General features: G+C 37.2%; 1 long non-coding RNA gene across 1 annotated transcript; it reads right to left on the bottom strand.

Moving 5' to 3' along the window:
- Positions 1-11,453: 11,453 nt before the first annotated feature.
- Positions 11,454-12,005, bottom strand: LOC118229518. Its single transcript, XR_004765686.1, has 3 exons — positions 11,925-12,005; positions 11,646-11,716; positions 11,454-11,510 (listed from the first exon to the last, which is right to left on the bottom strand). It is a non-coding gene; the product is annotated as an uncharacterized LOC118229518 (long non-coding RNA).
- Between the last annotated feature and the right edge of the window lie 4,685 nt (positions 12,006-16,690).

The following is a 16,690-nucleotide window of genomic DNA, read 5'->3' as shown; positions in this document are numbered from 1 at the left end:
ACGATTACCTTTTCGTAATAAGATATTACATTTCGCATTTTCATGGTAATCAAACCCTTTACTCCACTCAAATCGATACCACTTGAACCTACTGCATATTAAATTCGTAAAGTTTTTTAAAGGGTATAAACAAGAGAGATTTTAATTAATAAATGTATGCTGGTTACACCAGACGTAGCCTATGACTTATAACTTGCGTGTTAAATTGTGAAAAAGGCCTACCCGTCAACTCTATATTGCTTCTGCCCTCGGTAATTAAAAAAAGTTGGCAGCTATTGTACAGTGCGTTCTCGTGATGTCATAATGTAAAAGTAGTAACGTGCACGAGTGTAAGCTTCATATTTTGAAATATAGACTAGCCTACATATATACGTGTGTAACCATAGGCTCGGATGGTTAATGGTTCCATTATTAATTACAATAATCAATTCTGTGATCATCTGTCTATTTTCACATACTTATGTTTTCACAGCAGAGAAGAATTGTTTGAAATGATACATTTCCTGGATCTCCTTTAAATTACATTCACAAATGTTTTTTATTTTCTCTTCCTTTATTGTGGTTAGGCCTAATACAGAGATCTTAGTCCTAGAGTCGAATTCAATCTCCCTTATCTCTCCGGGACTCCTTTCAGCCCAGATCAGAGGGAAAGAGGGGATAATTGTTCTTTATTTTATTTAATTTAATGCGCCTGCTCGTGCTTTCAGATCATTTATATGCTTAATTTAGTGATAAAAGTCCGTAGGGAGGGAACACCAGTCCCGCTTTGCTCTCCTTAAATGCGCAAGTCTAAAGTATTAAACACACAAAAGAGAAGGACCATAACACTTGACTGAATGCCATGGGTCAATTGCAATGTTGTCTTAATGGCTCACCAAAATTAACGCGACAAACAAAGTGTGACATGTCTCTGCAATATGCAATTTTAATTTGCATTTGCCTTTATATTTTTTGAACTTTGTCACTCACTGTTGGTCGTAGTCTTACAAAAATGCATTTTAAATTATTTTTACTATGGAGGCTGCAATTTTAAGCTGCTGATGCCACAGTTGATTCACCGGCGACTAGGCCTACTATTAGTCTACTATTATTGTTTGGTCAATATACGGATTGTAGTAAGCTATTAGGCCTAATATGCGAAACGCGCGCAACCTGTGGCCAAAACATAATGCAGTCGCATGCACAAACTGATTTTATCCTACGGCGGGAAAATCGATGATTTAAAAAAAAGAAAAAAAAAGAAACAGAGTTAATTTAATTTAAAATTTAACAATTGTTTTTCCGCTTTCTCCGACTCCAAAAACACCTAAAAGCATCCTGACTGAACCCCAGACTATCTGAAATTGGATCTGGGACACCATTTTGACGTAAAAAGCTGCCCCTCTGTTTGAAGCGCTATCCCTGTGTTTGGGGGGTCCAGCATGCTCATCTAAAATAAATTAAATGCTGAATGAACTGATAAGGAAATATGGAATGGATATGCTGAGAGGAAAGGAATCAAGCTCTCGCTACGGGGTACGAGCCCAAGCAGAAAGACTCTCTCTCTCTCTCTCTCTCTCTGTGTGACACACACGCGCGCGCACACACACGCACTAATAATGATAGAAAGCTTGACTTATTATTTACAGTTCCAAAATTGCGCTTTGTGTTTCGCGTTGTGAAATATTTTATAGGCAATGTGGTAGGCTACAGTTTGTGCAATATTACACACATTTTATTCCACATTCAAATTACTATCACCAAAGACACTCGCCTTCTTACTTTTTAAATGAGAAAAATACATTGGGTTTAAATGTAATCTTCTAAGTCTTATTTCCGTTACACCTCCCGCTTCAAAATAAGGAAAAGTGCGACTAACACAAGGCCACGCATGCTGAAATCACAACAGAAATGAATATCGAAAAAAAATTCTGCCTTGCAGCCCCAGAAGTTTTGTTTGTGTTCAAGATAAAACCCCTGATTAAAAAAAGAAAGAATTAAGCAACATAACACATTTATGGCATTTCTGTCTTAAGTCAGAGTCCATATTGTATGTTCTACAAGGTTTTTATAAGAACTGAATAAAATATAAATAAAATCAAATAAAATAGATTAAATTCACGAGGCATTAGCCGAGACATAAATTAACCTCGACATGAATCGTCTAAAGCAACATGAAAGACTCACGTTTTTTGTCCAAGAGCCGCTTTTTATTGGACAGGATAATGCAGCTGGCGCAATAGGTGACTGCTAACTAGACTTCTCATATTAAATTGACGCTTATTTAATACTATCAGGATTCGTTGAATATTAAATAATAAGATGACAATACTACTACTGCTAATACTACTACTACTACTAATAATAATATTCGTCGTTAGAGTAATAGTGCTAACAGTACAAGCCCGAATATTATTCCGAAGGAACGTTCTGCAGAAGTGAAACGGTATATGATTCATATGTGTTTAGATAGTGTTCAGATGACTGATTCATGATTCATATAGTAGATAACTATGGCTGGTGAAAGTCAGTACACATCGACGTACATATGCAACTGAGGGCTGTGTGCTCTTTCACTGTTCTCTTTTGATATTGTTCTTTGAACACAGCACCTTTTGTAGCATTCGATTATCACGCGCAGCCTTCTCCAAAAGTTTTCGCAATACAGGCTACGTTGCTGCGTCTACGATACTATATATTCAAGTTTTTAGTGACCATTCTCCTATTTAAAACAACAACAGCAATGACGATGACGACGACAACAAAAACGGTTTTTGAAAAGATACAGCAAAAGTCTTGAGCAGAAAGGGTGAGAGAGAGAGAGAGAGAGAGAGAGAGAGAGAGACCAGGATTGCTACGAGATAGATCGAAAGCTGAGGGTGGGATGCCAATATCAAAGGTCTGTAGATAGTTTGGTATGCACTGTTTGCAGTTCCATCTGCAGAGGCTAAGAAAGATCACAATCTCATCCCGGGCTCCGTTGTGCATTTGCGCAGTAACTCCATAAGCAAGATCGATTGTTGCATCTGCGGGATTCAGGTATCCTGCATCAAAAACCTCCAAAAAAAAAAAGCTCATGGATGTTGCCAGATCACCTCCTGAAGGCAACATGAAAAGGGGCCAATTTCCATTCAGCGATTCTATGTTGAATAGCACTGTCTTAAAGCCTAAATGTGGGAACCTAATATTTTTGTTTCTTGAAAAAACCTAGAGCACCAATCTTATCAATAATCATCTTAAAATGAAGAGGTCCCTTATAATTCTGCGTCATGGGGCAAACTCCACATATTCAAATGTAGCCTATTTATACCACTGTAAAATTTCCCAAGTAAGATAAAACACTGTAAATATGTAAAAATGTACTTCATACCTGCAACAACTCCCTGGAAATTACGGTAACATACTGTATTTTCCACCGAAAGGGGAAAATATAATCTAAACTCCCAAGGTTAAAACATCTAATCCAAGCCCACTGAAATCAACTAGGTAGTCAGTCCGTCATATTACTTAAATATTGTCCGGCTATAAAAACAGCAATCACAAGATTGACAATTTAACAAGTAGAATAAATACTGGAAAACACCTAGCCAACAATCACCTTATCTGTGCACGTAGAAAAGCCATATAGTTGAGTGTCTGAGTTGAATTTTTGCAACCCGATTACATAAACCCAAGAATAAACATGGTAAAGACCTGACAGTCATTTCATTTCCCAACAAGGGGCAGCACACTGGAAAGTTTGACCCTTAAAAATTCAGCTCCATTGCAAAGCTACCATCCAGAAGCTAGAATCAAGAACACATAGCATGAAGAAAAGTGTTTCTGACATGAGAAAGGTGAGTAGGATTGTATGGTTCATGGTAGTCTTTTATTTCAATCTTTTATTGCTAACTTGGGGAAGACATACGTTTTCATATTTTGTTTTCAAAGAGATATGTTTGAATAGAATATACTCTCTATATTAGATATTGCAATCACTGATGAACTCTCAAGTCTCTTCAACCTTGGGTTTTTATGACAGGATGCTGATGATGGTTTGACATGTTTAAAAAACACTGATTTCATATGCTGTGGCCACTCGGAAACGGCCTGCTCCTCCTGTGCTGGTGGAGTAAAGCCTTTCTCAGACGCCATCTAGCCTAGATACGTATGTAGCATTGTGGATTTGAACAGACGATGCTTTTTAATGTTTTCCATTGTAAGTTAAACTGTCCACAGTGCCGGAAAATGTGGAGAAACTGGAGGTGAGTGGAAAATTCAGAAGAAACAAAAGCACATGTTATGAAAGAGAAACTTCTGACCACTTAAGCAGTGGACTTCATGAAATGCTGTGGGGTTGTGGGAGAATCACAGAGGTTGCAGAGCATACAATCATTTTGAGAAGACTCATGGTTGAAAAAAAGTCAGCCTTCTCTGGTTATCTGGTTAAACAGATACCTGCTAATAGCCATATGCTACCTGTGGTTTTTGTTTTTATTTATGTCATCCATATGTAATCGTGATTTTAACACTTTGATCCTAATACATTAAGAGTTGACTTCAAACGTGAAATGAATGTGATCTTTCTATTGTGACAAGGATGTAAAACCTGACTTGTTGCTTATATATGTTGCTTACAAAATTAGCTACAGCTAGCCCCTTTTGATTTTTTGCACTTCACTCTCTGTGTTTTGAACTTTGAACTGATGATTGGAACTTTCTCTGAAGCTTTTTGGACGGCATAATCTTTGTTTAAACCCCAGTTCAAGTGCAATTCTTGTCTGCCAAACATGTATTGTTGTAAAAACAAAAAAATCTGCATGGATGAAAATACCATTTTCATGATTTTGTGTGAAATATGGTCCTTTGCAATTTTCTCAACTCGCAATACTACAATGTTTCGTGCAACCCGGGTCATTTTACAAAAAAAGAAAGATAATCTTTAGGTATATGCATTTATGAACATTTCTCACATAAAATGACACATTGTTTGTTTTTCAGTGACACCCTTTTTGTATTTAATTTCCTGGACATTTGTGAATTACAGTTAATAAACTGCTTAAGGTCAGATGCCTCTCCATAATTACACCCTTCATTACATACACCCCCTTCAAACAAAAGACAAAAAGTAAAAGCAAACAAAAAATAATAATAATAATTAAAAAGAAAATTTGTCCATTCCATGTGTCTATCTGAACAGGTATCTGGCATAGGACTGACCACCAAGATCATGCTTTGGAATTATAGATATATTCATATGTACTTTAGGATGAGGTCAGTGTAAATGTAACCCCTCACACTCTGACAGAGCTGAATCATGGAATCATGGGAGATTAGAAGACATGTGCTAACAGTTTCTCCTTATTGGGGCTCATGTCCTATATAGTGGCTAAATGGTTTATGTGCATTTTCAAAGGCTATTACAAGTTTTCTGAGCAAGAAACATGACTTACTGCATTGTAACTGAATGAAAAGTAGTATGAGCAATAGATTTAGTCAAAGTTTCAATACAGTGAATACAGATAGAACCAATTTTCACCAGTTTCTCAAACAAAAAAAACGGCAATCCTAAATAAAGTAATTCTCAGATTTGTCTACATGGTGGGGTTTATTAAATGCTGAACAGACCAAATTAAGTCAAAGTTAAACTAACTTTTCACAATAAACTGTTGTGAATATTAAGACTGCAATTTATAACAAATACGTTCCACAGTCATACGTTCCATTTCCTCTCTTTTTTTCCAGAACAAAAGGTCTCTTAGGAGCTCATGTACAATTAATGTTACTTAGCCACAAGCAATCTGCAACCTGCAGGGCAAGGGCATCTCTTAAGCAACTCTCCCCGTTCAAGTCATTAAGAGCTTAAACAGAGGCTCCACTGAAACTATTCCTAATATAGTGTTTTGGGTGATTAGATGAGATTACAATCTATAATCTCCCGCTGGGCTTCACAACCACATTAATGCCCTTTTCACACTGACAGAATCAAGCAAGCAAGCCTGGCTAGAATGCACAGTTGTGAGGCCCTGACTGAATTATTTTCCATTGAAGCTTTGTTTAATATAATGAAATACATAAATTCTAATGCTTTTATTTTGTAATTTGTTGGCATTCTAGTGAATAGATATGAATAATGAGGTACAGTAGCTATGGTTGTTGTACACAGTAAAATTCCCACTGATAAATCAACTCTTACATGGGCCCTATTGGACTCATGTACTCTGCCAGAGTTAAATTAACACTGACATTTTGGGGTCTTGTGTTATAATCAGTGGGATTTAAATTGAGTTATGTTTGTGCAAAAAAAAAAAAAAACTTACAAATTTAAATGCTAATATTTAGGAGGTGTCCATAACATAGTAAGGGCATAATGTATCTACCAAAATCAGTATTTAGGGAGCACATGACAATTGTGAGATTGGTTTTGAAAAGGCAGAGATATCATGGTTCAAAATCACAGTTTTGTATTGGAGAGCTGACCAATGGAAATATATATATATATATATATATATATATATATATATATATGTATATATACACACATCATTTATAATTGTTCTCACAGTCAACATTTCATTCAGGGTTCCTATAAAATGAGCAAACTCCAAATTCAGATAAAATACTGTGTGTCATTGGTTATATTTATTAATGACAGTTATCCCCACAGAGCTAAATCCAGTCCAAATTAATTCTTGGTGGTCATTTTGTTTGTTGCTTTTGAGGTGCATAACCTCCGTAGTTATGACTGATGTATTACTAGAATGTCAACATCCACTAGACTCACCCACCGTATATGCCTATGATCATTCAAACGGCTTTGTTGCTTCACCATTATAGCCACTTCCTTGGAAGGAACAGGCTTTTGTCTTTCATCATGGTTGAAGTGAAGCAAATCATGTATCTGTGATGTTTATACTGTTTAAGCTATCTCTGTCGGTGTCTACAGGTTGTTTTTTAAAAGGTGAATAAAGGAATGTACTTTTCTCAGCTAAACCACAAACATTCTTAGTCAAAACAATATTCTGAGTTGATCTTTCATCATTGATAACATGGTCAGAGGGTTCCGTTTTCATAGTTTTAACACAGATTATAAACGCACAATGTTGTTGTGGAATGCAAACACACAGGGGCATGGACAAGACTAAATTGCAGTTTATATTTTACATAGGGCCCGATCCTGGACATTGCTTAGTCCAAATAAAGAGACAGAAAAAGCAAAATTAACCTGTTTGCATCTGTTGATCTGGCTGTGGATGAGCCATGGCCTAAAATCTACCACAAAAATTCCTTTACTATTATGAAAAACAAACAAAACAAAACAAATTATATTTCTTTGCAGATGCGGTATGCGGCAGCATAACAGAGACAACTGGTCTCATCATGTGCACATACATTCCACCTCACATGTACTCAGACAACAGAAAAAGAAAACTGACCCCATTTCAGCATTCACCACTGCGCTATAAACAAGAGTACCAGCATGCATTTCACTTTTATGGTAGCCAATGCCAAATTTTTCTCAAAGAAAAATATATTCTTGAATAGGTGGAGAATTTTTATTTATTGGTTTATTTATATGTATAAAAGACTCAAAATCAAAATCAACCTTTTATTTGCTTCTTCAATGTGCAAGACTCAAAACACTTAATCCATGCATAAGTTTTTGTTTGAATTTCATTACCTAAAGCCATGTACAATATAGCTTGACACATTTTATAGCTAGCTGCAAAATGGAAATAGAACAAGGACAAAGCCAAACAGGTTATTTACTATTTCAGAGGATTTATGACCACTTTAAACAAATATCTGATTGTAATACATGGTGATTATTCACTCTTCATTCTTATATGTTCTTTATCCTCCGTAAATGTTACATAAAATCCCAACATAGACTCTTTGCAGTTACAGAGCATGGTGTTCATCTCAAGGCTTTGACTCCTCACAAGTACAGGGCACTCACGTCAGCACAGTATGGCACTGAATCAGCCATTGAAGACTGCTACATTGTTATTTCCGTGGAGTTTATTTATCATGGGTAAAACAAAGTTTACATATCATCTCTTTCTGCAGCATATCCTGTCCCTGTCACCTCTCAATCTCTTATTTAAGAGAAATGAGCAGGCAGGAACTAGCTCATATAATCATATATTATGATATGGAGCGACTTTGAATGAGGCAGATGCACCAAAAGAGGCTTACAATACAATCAAGGTCCCAAAGCAATTAGCTCTTGGAGGAATCAAATATCTATTCACTGCTTTAGAATTTTTTTTCAGACAGGAAGTGGTTTCACAGCCACAGGAACTCGCACCACCTACACTTCTCAGGTGAGTAATTATAGATGAACCTTTTCATCCTGCTTGGCTCACAGGAGGGTAATTAAATCTGGAAACAGGTTCAGAGGCCTTTTCATAGCTACATCAATAATCACAAAAAGGATTAGCATACAGAAAACTGCAAGCAATTCACTGGCTGCCAGTAAAAAATCAATTTGCATTGGACATTTTTAAATGATAACATACATTTGTCTGTCCATGTGTCTGTCTCAATTGTGAAAGACAGCAATATTTTTCAATAAATTTTAATTTTCTTACTCAGTTTTGATCTCCATCCTTCTACTTACATGCCAAGAACTCTCTAGCTGCACAGATTTATTGTGTCTGCTTTTTCAAGAGGCATTCCATGGAACCCCTACAAGAATATATGTGTTCTGTAATATAAAATGTGTGCATACCAGTCAATGATTTTTATCCTATATTGTTTTTTGATATTGATAATGCATATTGTAATTGTCATTGTAATTTAGTAATTACACCCAGAGGAAATGGGCCTTTGATAAAATAAAAAAAAAATAAAGCACTGTTTAAGAAGAAAAGTTAACAGTTACATTAATTAATTCTGAAAAGTTGAAGGCAAAGTGTCATTATTGATTGCAATGCGAATATTACATAATATGAACTGTGCAAATATGCTTCCTTTGTAAATTCCCCTACATTCATAACAGACCTATGTTCAAGTTGCTCCAGTACTTGCTTTGAACACACAATCATGCTCTAGGTGGTTACTGTTTAAAGGTGATAAGCAAACAGCTACTAAATTACCCATTGAGTCCTTAGCCCCTTCCCCTTCATATTCCTTTCATGCATTTGAAACAAAACCTTCCACCTTGCCCATGTTGTTTCTGTTTCGTTCAACTGATTTTACAATCCACGCCATCCAGCTTTGTTAACTCTGAGAAAAGGCCTAAGGTCTATTCATGCCGAAGGCTGCATAGTAGCGTCCTGAAATGCCCTTTCACCCTTCCAGTATGCAGGAGGTACAACTAGGAAATGGTGCTCCCCACCTAACACAGAAGAGCAAACGGAAGACTTAAGAAAGTAGAAGCTGCTTTCCTTTTTGCCTTTGTGACTTCTAAGGCCAAATGAGATTAGTGGGAGCAGAGAGGCCTGCACTGAGCTTGGGAGGTCAAAGGTAAAGGTACTTATCGGAAGGGTACCCCAGGGGCCTAATGGTTCACTCAATCAAAAAACTGGCATGCACTTCTGACTGGATTAAATTAATCAGGAGCGAACAGGGGAGGTATAGGCTGCTTATCTAGGGAGAAAACATTTGGCTTTCTTTGCTTTGAACGGGCCCTACAGAAATGTTTGTTAATTTTGTTTATTATAGGGCTTGTCACTGTGGCAATCTTCCATGAAATCGTTAAAAGGCGCTCTGAGACTCACTGTAGGAATGTAGTGTTTGCATGCCACATAGATAGGGGTGTCTTTGATGTTAAATATTTGCCTGCTCACTCATTGTGTGCATTTATTATTAGTAGCATTTCAGGTGCCAAAACAGATCATACCGAGAAAGGTGTGTGGTTAAACAAAGGGCTGGAAGTACAACTATTTTTAAAGTCAACTTTGGCTAGAACAGCAGGTTGCGATGTGCTTTGGAATACTCATACTGTAATACTGCAGTAATAGATATCACTTCCAGACAACTGTTGGCATCATTAATACGTGATGAAATATGGATGCCCTGCCAAACAAAGCCCTCTCTCCCAGTGTCACATTATGGAGAATTCTGCATTGCCCCACAGAATTCATGGACACAGGGAACACCATTATTCTGGCCAATGGGGAATGTCACTGCACCAAGGACATTTACTTTAGCTGGGCAAGTCTGACGTATACATTTCTTACTATTAAAGAAGGAGCCTCCTGATTCTCTCTCTAATAGCACAAACCTTGAAAGGTCATTGAAAGGCCCATGTATTATCGAGCTGGAGTTTCTATTGCTAAATGCAGGCACAACTCTTCCTTTTGGGATCTCAGAGAAATCATTGTCTTTTGTTTTATTTATCTGTATAACTGCTGGTAAATGGTCTGTTCTTGCACAATGTTATCTGTTACAAAAAAACTAACTGATGCTGTGGTTTTAACAAGTGGTAAAGCAATTTTTAGAATTTTTCATTTTTTTGACAAACGCGTTTTCAATATACTTTCTCCCAAGTCATCGATTGTATGAATAAATCTTCCTTTGTTTCCAGTAAGGTAGAGGAACCAGATTAAAAATTCCATTTGTGTTGGGAAAATATCTTTTTATGAGTATCAGTTACATAGCTGTCCATATAATTTGGTGCCAGTTTCTACAGGCTATGGAAAATAAGCATTTAATCTCTAATACTAAACACTCCATTTAGCTCCTTTTGTGAAACTAAATCAAATCCTAGCCAGTATATCAACACAAGTCAATCATTATTCAAGTTATAGTTGTCTTTGCCACTCAAAGATTGTGTTGCGAATATAAAAGTGTCATAATATTTACAACGGGTATTAGCAAAGACTTGTGTCAGTGTCAGTCATTTGAAAGAGTAAACTTAAAGAAAGTCATTTGAACGATTTGAAACAGTTTCTCCATTACTAACATTTACAATACAAATGTCGAAAATGGTTAATTTACTCAGTCGGTGCCTCAAAAATTGAGGCAAACGTACTAATCAATTCATGATTTAAAGTATTTTCAGCTGTCAGCATGTCACAGTTGCACTGCAGCTCAATGGATACAATCCAGTTTTAATTTTTAAATTTTTTTTAATGTGACACAAATCCAAATACAAACTGCCAAACGTGTTTACATGTATTGGTGCTTGCAAAATAGGTTGTTGAAAGTTCTCCATGACTGCATTTCTGTGGTTGGCTCAATTAAACTCCCTCATTGTTCTACACAATGCTTACCGCGAGGCAAAATAACATCTTCAATTGTTGCATTAACAACATCAATAAATACTTACATTGTACACCGTGAGAAATAATCATTCGAAATGGATCAGTATGTTCTTCTCAAAGGAGTGTTACGTGTCACAGCCTGAGAAAGATGTATTATTGCGTGGGTGAGTACATGTTGAAAGCATGCACCATCAGAAAATGAAGGACATCACAGAGGAAGTATTAAACGGCAACATAACTTTATACAATTTCATAACTTTGATTGTTATATAATTTGATGACTTCAATAGTTGTCCTTAGCTGCAATTCATTACCCAATGATCTAAAAGTCTGGGGGGCCTTTTACATGGAAATGAGGGGTGGGATGTGGGGAGGAGAAACATAGAGACGCAGTCAGGCAACTTGACTTTCTTACAGCATTGCTTTGACTTTGAATCGATGCAACGACATTTCTGCAGAAATACAATTACTTACTCAGGCATTAAATCTGAGCCGTGGCGGTGGTGACCAGGCCGTGGTTTGAGTCAGAGAGCTTCAAGGAAACCCTGTAAAACACACATAGTAAATATTACCTCTCATTAACGCCTGTGTGCCATATCTCACTGACTGGTCCCTTGTACCTTCAAGAGGGTCTGATTCAGAACAGACTTCTGTGGGCTTGGTTCGTGCTCAATCGCTAGTCATTGCTGAAAATAGCTGGACAGGTAGTCAAAGGGATGATTCCTGTTTGAGCCTCTATCTTCGCTTTCTCACCTTAGGGTCCTTTGACTCCTTTGTCAAGTGGATTTGGCAAAAGGCTTTTCCACATATTTTGTGGTCCTGGGTGATTGAGCTGTACATGGGAGACAAATGGAGAAAAATGGTTTTGACAGAATTTCATATTTTTGAGTACATCAGTAACATATGAATAAAAGCAGATGTTTATAATTATAGTCATTGTGAATTGGAAAGAACCTTACAGCTTTTCCTGAAAATTTGTACAGCCTATGTTTACCAGCATGTTATTTTTTCTGTCTCATAGTCAGACTTTTGAACAGGATGAGGTGACATATTCAATCCACATAGGACTGCATAGCATATGTTACTGTTTTTGCATTACACATTCTGTCCAATATTAATATAGTCAATAATCATAACAATCATAATCATTATCTAGCTTTTTTCATTACATGACTTGCACATATTGATTCGTCACAAACAGCTCTGGCAAAGCACAACTTCTATGAGTCTATAGCACAGATGGCTCCAAACAGTAGCATACTTGTTTCTTCAGCTTTTAAAACATATATAATTGTGTACAACTTGACAGAAATAAGACATCTGAAATCTTTTGGATTTGGAATAAACAGTTGCACAAAGTCATACTAAGTAATGTGCTATAATACAGTGTACACATTTAGCATCTGTCCAAAAATTAGCTGGGTAACACAATTAATTGGGCTGGTAAAAGTAAAGATTTTAGTTACAGTATATCAGCCTTACCATTAACAGCGAATAAATAATTCTGCTATAACAGGATCATTGACAATAACCACTGCTGACATGTCATAGGGTGTGTCAAGAATAGACAGGCATTCTTCAATAACATTTGTCTGCAAAATGTTATTCCAGAAAGTGAGGACCTCTATAGATCTCGGGGGGGGTGGGGTGGGGGGGGGGTGACCTCATGAAAGAGCTTTTTGACTGTTGCTCTGGTTGGTAAATGCTGCGATTTTGCTCTTGAGTTGAGCTTAAGCACATGTTGTTACTAGTAAATTGCCTGGGGCTGTAACGTTTAGGAGTGTTATTAAGAAATTATGAGCTGGAACATCAAAAGCACCAATGGCTTAAGGTATGCTTAATCAACCCAACCAAATTCTTTCAACTTCTCAGGGAACAAAGAGAAACAATTTAAGTTGATTTTTTTTGTTTCATCCCATTACTGTTACATCTAAAAACTACGGAGATATTCAAAAGGTTGATTTAAAAAAGATTAGGGTTGCTTGTCTAGGGAAATATGTGCAAAGATATGGGACAGGCAACAGCAGGCCCAATATCCTTGTAAGATCCCATAACATTCATCTTCTTGGTTGATTCTTGGTTCTCGGGTCAGTTTACAACAGGAAACCAGAAAAGAGGTGAGCAACTCCTTGTGCTCAGCTATAAGTTTTTCATAATAATCATATAAATTATGAAAGGTTGGTGACAAACTAACCTGGACAGAAAATGGGTCTGAATAGAAACACTGAGCATTACGTCATTTCAGCCATTTACCTAAACAAAACTTCACAAATGTTAAAAAGATCATAGATATTGAAATATCCACTCTGCACAGAGATGGTAAACCAAGTCATGACCTAACATTGCTTTCTGTTTCTCAGTGAATAACTATTTTTTAGTTTTCACCGTTGTAAAACTGGGCAGACAGGTAGGGTGTGTGTACATGTCCTTCCATGAGTTATGCCACACAGTAAAATGTGCGGTGTCAATGCAGCTCTAACAGAAGCACGTGTAAGTCCAATGGAGACCATATGTACACGGCAAGAGTTGATTCAACACAGAATATTCTACTGTACAGACACATTTGTGAAAGCCTCTCCCGCTCTCCCATTATTAAAATGGCGGCACTGTGTTGAATTAAATGATTGCAAGGGCTTGGTTGCTGGGTGGAAGCGTGATGTTATCCACACCGCAGATGATGCTTTCTCACGCACTTGCCCCCTCATGCCCTCTCGTGTGTGGCTGCCCTTCCCTCTCTCTCAGGGTAAGATTCAGCCCAGAGACATCTGGCTCCCTGCCTGGACTGATGCATAATAGCGCGTAATGACAGCTTGATGTGAGTGACTCATTCTCCTGCTTACGTGTTCCGAAGTAATAACATGTCGGCTCATTATCGTTTTGTATTCTTTGTGTTTCTTTGTCGGCTGTTGACAAGTTATCTTTATTTTTGTTAGTGGTTGATATGGAGAATTTATTTGGGAATAAGGGGGGGGGGGCACTGAAATATTCTAAAGTACCAATGAAATGCATGCCTCATTATCACAATTTACTGTAAGGGGTATTCTCAATATACGTGGGGAAAACTATAGGTGTTCTCATTTGTGCAGTTAATTAATTAATTCTAATTAAGAACTGCCATTTTATTGTATATACCATAACATTCAAAAACATATTCCTTTGCTTGTTTCAACTTTATTTTGTGTACTTTATTTGTCAAAAGTTGGGATGATAGACAGAAAGAAAGACCAATATAGCAGACCTGACTAGAGATGACCAAACTTCTATCTTCAACACAACAGAAGAAAAAGGAAGTAGAAAATAACACATGCAATAACAAACAACCATATAGCTAACTACCACAAACAAAGCAAAAATAATAATATTCTGCTCTCAAGACTGGCAAAACACTCCCCACTGCAGTCATACAATTACTTTACCTGAACAGGGATTGAAGCTACTGAACCAGACTGGATGATGTTCAGTGAAAGCACTCAAGCCATTCAGGTTTGGACACAAGGTCCTCAATCCTTAGTCAAGTTTCAGCTTAAATTTCAGGCCCGATCAAAATCAAACTCTGTGAGGTTGTTGAAAGCAAGGCTAAGCAGTATGATATTATTCCAAGGTTCACTAATGTAGAACCTCTTGGAGGAGACCAGGAATGAATGTTATAACATCATTCAGCTTACCCATTGAACATTACCTTTTCTAACATTAGAACAGTATTCCTTCTTTTGATAAGCGACATGATTCTTTTCAATAATTAGGAGCCCATTAAGCCCTCCCAGGTGCAGGTTGTTGTTGCAAGAGCAAGGAGACAGGGAACAGACATTTGACTGTGATAAAAGATATGGAGAACAGATTTTTTTTAACAATGGACTACTGCAATGACCATGAAGACGAACACAGAAATATTTTCCCTCTCTTGTCATGTGCACAACCTTTTATAATCACTAATATGTCAAAGCTGGGTATTCAATGAACATTTGTACTCTCTTCCCCTTTTCAATATCCAAAATTTTTCTTAAGGCCCATATACAAAGAAACAAAATAAACCAGCATAAAATAAGGCCTCTGACTACCCTGACTGCCTATCTCAAGGCTGATTTAATGGGGGCATCTGTGTGTATTAATTTATGAAATCTTAGGCTTTATATCTTCAACACAAAAGCACTGATAATTTGAAAAATATTAGTACACCCATGTATGACATGCTTTAGCAAAAGGTGATAAGATGAAAACACATTTTCTGCACCTACCCCTCCTTGACTTTAATGGTCACCTTTTATGACTTTTTTGAATGAAAGTAATCTATTTCTAGCAAGCTGGCAAGCCAGCAAGTCTTTATTTTACCAAGCTAGTTTTCACAAAACAAAAAAACAAAAAACAGATGCATTGTTTAATGATGGTTATGACAATGAAGTATTCAATTGAGCTCAAAAGAAATGACTAAATGTTTATCCTTCGACTAAGGGAAGGAATGTAACGCCATTCATGAAATGTATTTGTCAGGTGGGCTAAAATTTGTTCGTCCCTTGTGTACAAATGTATAAATAAATGATTGTATCACATTTAGGCTCTTCCACTGTCTGCTCTGAATAAATAAAAATAAAAAAATGTGGAAGGTTAAATTATTTTCCAACACCTACCATAAAACTTGTTAATCTTACTGTGAGTGAGGTGGTGTAAATCTTTCTTTTTTGGCTATGTCCATAAATCTTGACAAAAATGGCTTTGACTGCACTCATTTCTAGGCTGGATAAATAGTTTTTGATTTCCCACATTATTTAAAATTTGTGTTGCGGGAGTGTATGTGTGTGTGTACGTTCATGCATATGTGCATGTATGTTTGTGCGTATGTGTGCCTGCAGGCGTACGTGTCTGTGTCTATGTTTGTTCGTGCGAGTGAGTGTTTGTGTTGTGTGTATGTTGGTGTGTGTGTGTGTATGTGTCTGTGTCAATGTGTGTTTGTGTTGGGTGTGTGTGGTGTGTGTTGTGTGGTGTGTGGTGTGTGTGTGGGTGGGTGGGGGGGGGGGTGTCGTGTAGGGCCATTTTTTAAATGGTATTGCAGCTGAGAGATACAAGCAGAACAGAAGCATAGACAGGAACAAAAACAAAAGCTTCAAAGATGCTGGTGTACCCGTTCTAGCCGTTACCTTACAGTGAGCCACAAATTACAGCATTTTATGTTGACTTATATTGCAGCCTTCTTTTCAGCCGATAACAGTTTTATGATATCTTGCATTATACATTTGGAACACGCTTGGCTCCATATTTCATCCTGCTTTTAATTTACTGCACTGGCAGCCGTATTGTTTCAGATGGAAAAATCTGAATCAGCATAGCACTTCAAAGGCACACTTTGCAATTGCTATAGTGTGAATGTGAAGGGCTAGATGCCATCCAGACCTCAGTGAGCTGCCTCAGGAATGAAGGGCTAGGGTCTCTGACTGAATGCATGACCTCTGACAAAACAACAGGGGGTTAAGAAAGCATAAACCATTTAGCTGCGTCTCTGGGATGTGGTTTTGTTAACAAGTTCA

Source organism: Anguilla anguilla, chromosome 6, assembly GCF_013347855.1.
Source record: "Anguilla anguilla isolate fAngAng1 chromosome 6, fAngAng1.pri, whole genome shotgun sequence".
NCBI lineage: Eukaryota > Metazoa > Chordata > Actinopteri > Anguilliformes > Anguillidae > Anguilla > Anguilla anguilla.
Note: the sequence above shows the minus strand (reverse complement) of the source record. Positions and strands in the feature narration are given on the sequence as shown.